We start from the raw sequence: 8,114 nt of genomic DNA on the forward strand, positions 1-8,114 counted from the left end.
TCTCTAGAACTTTTAGAAGAAAGTGAAACAAATTTAGTAATTTCAGATAGAAACTACCTTTTGGTCTTGTTCAGTGCCCTGTATCTAATCAGAACCTTGACATCTAATATAGTTATCTCCAATTCTTCATGCATCACTTGGTTTCCATTTTATTTATTTTCGCGAAAAGTGGAGAAACCCTTGGCCTCTGCATCGAGTGATGCACACAGCCCTTGGTTTCCGTTTTATGGTTGATCTAGCTTTATTATAACCTGATTTGTGCACCATTTTGGAACTCTGATATCCATGTTATGTACATGGTATTGTGAAGAACAAGAAGCTAGGAACGTGCTAGTGGTTGGTTAACTAAACCTTACTTCATCTCATATAAGTTACTAGATCAGCAGGTGCCTGTTCGTTACCTATAGTATTGTTATGTTCTTTAGGTTGGACCGTGCCAATCAATCTTCAGCTAAGACCCTGTCCAGAATACCTCCCTTGGCCGTTGAGCAGTTTATAATTCAGGAGTTTTTCCGTATTATTGCATTTGCATGTCATGAGAAGACTTTGATGGTAAAGGCTGGCCGTAGGCAGGCTCACGATTAACTTTGTGTTTTTCTTATTTTTTCTGAATTATCGTGTTTCGAAGTAAGTGTGAAACCTTTGATGGAAAAAGGCAAAGCAATAGGCAGAGTCAGGATTGACTTTGTGTTTTCCATTCCAGTACTTCATCCTTGAAATTGAGTTTGTCTTTTTGGTAGCACATGCCTTTGAGTGCAGCTATGTAATTAAACTATGCTAATTGTTCCAGCAGAAGCTATGGCCACTCCTTGTAATTTGTCTATCCAAATGACTGTAAATTTTGCGCAAGGGACACAATACAAATTATTTGTATTGTCTTTCTATTAGTAGGTTATTGTAATCCTGTTGATTCTTGTAGTTTGGGACATGGCATGATTTAACAGTCAAACTGGAAACTGTTTAATGCCTAGTAGCAAGAAGCTAAATCATCATCACTGATCTAAAGTACCCCTACAGTAATTTAAAACCTGAAGTCAAAGTAAATATGGAAGGCATACATCTCTCCCAGATCATGTAACTTCGTCCTATATAGAAGCTTGCCTACCAGACAAGCCTGTAAAATCATCACTGGTCTAAAAGTACCCTTACTCCAAAGAGCACAAGAGAGTCAACCGCAAACATGACCTTGTATACTTGTCCTGTGGAGTCTTGAGTCCCTTCTATTGAGTCACAGCTCTGATTGCGGCGCTGAACTGGGACACATAGTGCTTTGGGTTTCCACCAAAGCTCGCGCCCGAGAACGTGGCGAACTGGCCTTCGACTGGAACAAACCCATCTAAGTAATTGTTGGGAATGCTGAATTTAGAAAGGTAGTGAAGGTTATTCAATGCATCTGGAATTGTATTGGTGATATGGTTGTTGCAAAGGTTTGTGAGGAAAGTGTGATTGTGAAATCTCTCCAGACAAGCTTTTTGGAGCCTAGCATCGACATGAGTGACGAGTGCCTTCAACTTATCTCTGAGGTACCAAACCCGTTAAGTTGTTTTTGTCGCTGGGAATTTGCCGAGAGATGGCGTAGTGCCGGGGGGATGGACAGTTATAAACAGGCAGCTCAAAGCCCTTTGGGTCTAAAAAGGATGTGCTTTCATCTGATTCCAGTCTGCATTGTCATGTCCAACAAGCCTCTGGGAATTCCCCTATAAGGTTGTTGTTTGATAAGTCTACATAGAATAGCAAGTTGAAGGTGCTGACCTAATTTGGAATTGATCCTCTTATCTTATTCTTAAACAATGTTAACATCTCCAGATCTAGATTCTTGAGCATTGATATCCAAAGAGGTATCTCCGGAACAAGTGGCAATCTTCGCAAGAACCTTTAGATTGTCAAAACCATTTATTTTTCTGTGAATCAAGCTAAAAGAAGGTTCATTGTTGTGAAAAACTTTGTACTGTAGCTTATCCGGCAATAGGTTGTTGTGTTCCTAACAAATATATCGATCAGTATGTGAGTAATATGTGTTGCAGTCAGGACATTGTAGCCTTGTGACCGTAGTTTCATCCCCTGTCGTCCGTTCAGCACGGCAGATTCATCCAATCTGACTGTTTCATCCCCTGGTATTTTCTCATTTCTGAATGCTCCTGATAAGCAGAAGTGCACTCGTAATATCTGTAGAATTGTTCCCGGCAAGTTATAGCATTGTTACTGTTAGGGACCTCAGATTATGCATTCTCAGAGGCCGGTGAGGGGCAGCGATATGCGCATTCTGGAAAGTGTGCCCAAATACCGGGATCTCACTATACTGTACTATCATAACACACTGAAAACTCATTCTCAAAGAAACAAAAAGAAGACTGAAAGCTTTAGCATGTAGTACTATATCTGACCCCGCACCGCTGAAGCCATTTTAAACACTTTGCTTTGATGCTACAATAACACACTGAAAACCCTCTTCTCAGAAACAGAAAAGCACCGAGCCTGCCTTTATACGACAATATCTTTCTGGTTACTTACCTGAAGAGGAGAAAATTGGTCAGTTTAAATTGCTTTGTGGCAGTGGTGAGAAAAATACAATTGTCCGGTGGCTACGCACCCGGCACCAGGAAAACAATGCAACAGCGAAAGGCTTTATTTATGTTGGTGGGCTTGGTGCTACTGTCGCTGTATTCGCCTTATCCATATAGCGCTCGCGTGGCCGCCCGGGAAAGAAACACCCAGCTGATGCCTGCCGAGAGAGATTGAGTACGTCTGGTCAGGGTCAGCTAGCCGTGGACACCAGACCAAGACGAATCGCCGCTACGCTGGCACCACACCAGGCTGGTCCTCCAGCTTCGGATTTCCCTGCGTGCGCTGCTCTCCACTGTCAAATCTGATCTCGCCTCACACTGATCTCGTGGACGGCATGCAATGCATGATTTCACTGGAACGAAATTCTGCAGCATGCATGCATTGCATCGTGAGTTGAGGAACATCCTGTTGGATTTGATGGTTATTTTCCGAGAAGAGGCGACGAACTAATCTGCATTCCAACAATATAATTCGCTTCTTCTTTCCCGTCACCGTTTCATTCATGTTCTAGATGGCTAACCCGATTATCTATATCTATACTTCTATACTATTATTAAAAGAGCAAACATGAATTCCCCTAAAATCACACAACAAACTGTACACGGGGTAATCACGACTGTCCGATCAAATCAACTTAAACAGATCCGACTGTTTATATTACGTCAATGGTTTATCATCCAGATCAACGATTCAGATCTAATGTTCTGCCAGGCAGACGCCATCGTCTGCCACCGTACTGGCGCACCGCGTCCCGCAGATCCGTGTCCCGCAGTTCCGCGTCCATGATTTACGGAACGATTCCATCCTAAGCGTTGCCTCCGCCGAGCCCTATCGCCTCCACGCAAGCCCAGCGCCCGTCGCACTCTCGGTCCCTCTCTCCGCTGCCCTTGACGTGCGCCTTTCTCCGCCGCCCTCGACTGATCGATCATCTGCATATTTTTTTACAGCAGAGGAAGAAGAGAAATTCCACACAAGGCCTCGGTGGTGGCGGTCGCTGCAACCGCCCCCAATGATGCCCGCGACTCTCGCCTTGGGAGTTCGGTCTACTGGGTCTGGATCCGGGCGGGGGCAGAGGCGGCTCCGGGCCCCGCGGCTCGACAGGAGGAAGAAGGCTTAGTGCGCTACATCCCCGTCAAGGCCTACTTCCTCTCCATCAGGTGAGTTAGAACGCATAGGTGGTTGTATGCTGGGTGTTTGAGGATAGTTCTGCAAGAAAGACCTTGTGGGCTACTGTGTTTTTTCAATCTCTCATCTAACATTGTCGTGGGAGGCCATGGTGATTTGGTGATGAGGAATGAAAAACGACCCTTGTTTGATTTTCTTTATCCAATCTTTTACAGCATGGGAGCGACTTGGTAAATCCATCCACCTGGTCGCTAAACTACATTGCGCTCTGCTACTCTGAATTCCCTCCAGAGATCATGGTAAGTAATTTCAGTGTAGCACCACATATTTTGAGGGCCAACAATTATATTTATGTTTGGTCGTTTGTTGAACATGTTGTATGTACATCATGTAACCTCATTTATTTCACGTTTTTGTAGGGCGTTGGAGGGAAGAACGACATATTTTGCTGTCACTATGTGGTTCTCTTCCAATATGGTTCTGCTGTGCTCTTCAATGTATATAATCAGGAATCATGCTTTTGGGATGGCTTCTGGAGATGAGGAAAGACGGGTATGTCTATTCTATTCGCGAGCTGGTCCGTTATTGTAGAAAACTGCTGGTATGTCCATGCTATTCACGAGCTGGCCGGTTGTTGTGTAATCTACTAAATAGTGTAGTTTTCCTCATTGATTTGTACCTATCTTTCTTCTTTCATTTCCATGTATGTGCACGATCTATCCATTTTTTTATGATAATGATTGCTGATATTTGATAAAGACCATTTTTGAGGATCAAGAGAATTGCTCTGAATTTAATTTGTGTTTGGCCGAACCTTTATATGGCTTCTGGATACTAGCATTCTTAATTGTTTGTACTTCTTAAAATTTACCGTGAAATATGTGCGATGTTGTACAAGGCGCGGTGGGTTATGTGAGTGGCAGTCCATGCAGAACAGCATAAGTATATAGGCACCCAGTCATATGGCACCTAGCGCCTAATCCACTTTTATAACACTGAACCTGTATTATATTCTCACATGATGACATTTATTTCACAATTTCCAGATTATGCAGTAGTTGAGAAGCCATCCCAGACAACTTGGATGAAAGGATGTCTTGATTATATAGTTCTTAAAAGTTTAGATACGGATGGAATTCGGATCATTTCAAGTGTTCTGGTCAAAGCATCGCTCTTGATTATTGCATACGGCAGGTACTGTGATTGAGCAAAGTGAACAAACTATAGTTGTTGCAAGGTTTCAAGTTCTAAGACACTACTTTAATAGGTCGATGATATGGTTGAGGAGTTTACTGAAATCAATCGTATCATGGAGAAGACTGGGGACTTCACAATGAAAAGTAAGAAGCTCTTTCAACTTATGGGCTAGGCTAATTCTAATCTTGCAGATGTTATCATTAGACATGGCCTTTTTCACCGGTATGTAAGTGTTACACTCTCTCCTGCATATTATATATCATATACCATATATTTTAGCAGTGTATATGTTTTCATTTTCTGGAAAGAAGGAATTTCAATACGCATCATCCCCATGTACTGTGGAGTGTTATGGAAAAGAAGTCATGTAACTGTCAAAAAAATAAGAAGATATAACTTGACATCGTAGCCAGGTAGGACAATATGATATCTATAGACTAGTTCGAGACTCACATGGTACTTCTCTCGGGAAAAATTGAACAGTAATATTTATGCTGTTCAATGAAAAAAATTCCTCGTGCTTTCAAGGAAGTTTGATGTTTTGATCTCCAGATATACAAAATATACAATGCCATAGCTCTTTATGTTTTTAGTGTTTTTATTTACTAGCATTGTGTCCTGCTTTGAGAATCAAAGAACAACAGATGCACACTGAGACTATTACCCCCTGTCGCAGATGTTCCTCCACCCACAACAGCAAAGGCTGCTGCCGTCGCAAGCAAGTGCTGCCCCGCTGTCTCCTCACGTCAAAGACTGAAGCATTGCCGCCGATGTTTCTTTGCGCATGGCAGACATGCATCGACCCGCAATTTTTTTTCACGCGCCGGAGACCCAGAATGTGGAGCTCGACAAATACTCGAAATCCTGGTTTTGGCCATCTACGTGCAGTTCCACCGTTTGTTATGAACAGAAAACTGAGGTGACTTGTGATTTCTGAATCTGCGGAGGGAATTAGATAAACTTAAGAGGAAGTTGGAGACAGTGTTTAAGTATACTGCCATCAACCTGATCAATATGTTCCTCCTTGCATTTGCTCCATTACATTAACTGTATATCCAGCAATGATGATAGAAGAGATAAATAGTAAACGTACTTGATTTTCATTTGTAGATGCTTTTGACTTTTATAAGTTTCATAAAATATTTTGTCCATCAAACTCTATGTTTCTTATAGACATGAAAAAGGATATGCAACTGTCGAGAGAAGAGAGTGCAGTAACCATGGAGAGTGGAGACAGTGGAAGAAGGTGGGAACTACATGTTCATTGCAACGCTTTGCTACTTACCATTTGCATGTGGAGGATGCTCCCGGGTGATTGCCAAAGCATGCCAATTACCATTTGCAGGTTAGGCATTTTTACAAATTGTAATAGAAATGGTATGAGTTTCAAGAAGTAGCTGGATATACTTCTTGTTTGTCAGTTTAACTTTTACTAATTTGTAAGTTCAACTGCAGCTACTATGTGAAGTGGCAGCTGGTGAACCAGATCGACAATGGATCAATTAGTAGTGTCGCCATCCTTGGTTCTGAAGCAATTCGTGAGGCGTCTCCTGCCATAACAATCTGGTTCTTACCTGAGTATTGTCTACTAAGACGCCATGTTGCTAGGTAAGTATAAACAGTGGATTATCTCCATTCATGTGTTGCAGCTTCTACCATCCTCCTTTTTTAGCATGTCAGACACTCAGTATACTTATTCATATAGATAGATTTTTTAAGTATAAGAAGCTCATGTTTAGATACTTAATGCTGACATGTGAACCAACAATGCAACATGAACACAATTATTAGTGCATGATACTTTGATCAATAATTTCTCTGTCATCGGCCGTGCACTAATTTAGACATATTCTGTTTTTCTGAAAGCAATTCATCCCAAATTTTCGTCTGAGCCGCATTGCATTTTTATCCTGAATCTCCGTCATCATTCATTTTTGCAAAGATTTATTGCATTTATGAGACACATTTACTCCATTTTAATTCAATTTACCATATATTAATCCACTTCAATTAGCAACAAGATCCCAAGCTGAAACTATTGCGGTCTGGGCTGGTATGCGACTCCCATTTTCCCATTATTGATTTTTTTCACAATGGATACATTCGAGCATTGCATTTTAAAGTCAAGTTTTAGCAATTATTTTTTAGCAGAAATGCAGTGATCTATATGCAAACAATCTCTCTGTTTTAGTAATGTTATGGGACATCAGAGAGCAGATGGCATGTCACATCCCCAATAAATGTGTCAATCATACTAAATCATGGATGATTTCTAATTTTGGATATTGAAAGAATGCTATTTTCTCGAGTATAATATGACAATACTCCCTCTGTAAAGAAATATAAGAGCGTTTTGATCATTAGTAGTGATCTAAACACTCTTATATTTCCTTACAGAGGGAGTACTAATTAACTCTTTCTGTTTGTAAGCTATCTTGATATTTCTTAGCTGTTTTGATGTTTCGCTTGGCAGAAAGTATCACTGTAGTACTGCTTGAGAAGACATAAGTGTGGGTGATTGTGGTTTTAAATCAGAGAATTATGGTTTCAAAGTTATTCGTTAAAGGTACTCCCTCTGTCCCATAATATAAGAACGTTTTTCAAGCTATGTTAGCTTGAAAAATTATCTAATATTGTTGGATGGAGGGGGTAATTCATATTTATCTTAAGGTTACTAACATACTTCTTATGAAATTTATTTTTTTCTTCATTATCATATAGGCCAAGATGTTCTCAATATGCTGCATCTGGAACGTCTCCGAAGAGATTAACCATCTGAAGACTCGGTCACCTGGTTTTACTTTAAATGAAGTTGTGTGTGTGAGGGAGTGAGCAATAAATTTGTGCATGAACTAACGACGTTGGTGAGAGTTTAGGTGTTCGTAGAATTGGTTAGGTGAATACCCCGATCTTGTAGTTAGATGGTTGTAACTAACATCTTACACTCTTTTAATGGTGATCAATAGATTGTTGTGTCCATCGGAAGATAAAACGTGTCAAGAATTGTATGTTGTCGATAATAGACCATCTAGAATTGAACCCTTGTTACTTTGTCCCCATTTATTCGGATGGACAATCCAGACACGAGAGAAAGAAAAAAGGCCACCCAATTGGACCCCCCTACTTCATCATAAGTTTTGGTTGTTCAATTCATATATGGGAAAGAAATGTGGGTGTCTAGGCAGTCCGCTTCATTGAATGCGGTCCACCCCAGACCACTTTATTTC

The 8,114-nt window shown here is 40.9% G+C and overlaps 1 long non-coding RNA gene across 6 annotated transcripts; it reads left to right on the top strand.

The window, feature by feature from the left end:
* Positions 1–3,375: 3,375 nt before the first annotated feature.
* LOC119315351 lies at positions 3,376–7,872 on the top strand. 6 transcript variants are annotated; one of them, XR_005152738.1, is made up of 9 exons: positions 3,376–3,722; positions 3,906–3,989; positions 4,110–4,242; positions 4,737–4,884; positions 4,958–5,806; positions 6,061–6,232; positions 6,343–6,495; positions 7,361–7,453; positions 7,609–7,872. It is a non-coding gene; the product is annotated as an uncharacterized LOC119315351 (long non-coding RNA). The 6 variants fall into 6 exon arrangements; XR_005152739.1 differs by lacking the exon at positions 7,361–7,453 and having other exon boundaries at positions 3,378–3,722; positions 4,958–5,113; positions 5,564–5,806; XR_005152737.1 differs by lacking the exon at positions 7,361–7,453 and having other exon boundaries at positions 3,378–3,722; positions 4,958–5,109; positions 5,564–5,806.
* The last annotated feature ends 242 nt before the right edge of the window (positions 7,873–8,114 follow it).

Source organism: Triticum dicoccoides, chromosome 6A, assembly GCF_002162155.2.
Source record: "Triticum dicoccoides isolate Atlit2015 ecotype Zavitan chromosome 6A, WEW_v2.0, whole genome shotgun sequence".
NCBI classification, from domain to species: domain Eukaryota; kingdom Viridiplantae; phylum Streptophyta; class Magnoliopsida; order Poales; family Poaceae; genus Triticum; species Triticum dicoccoides.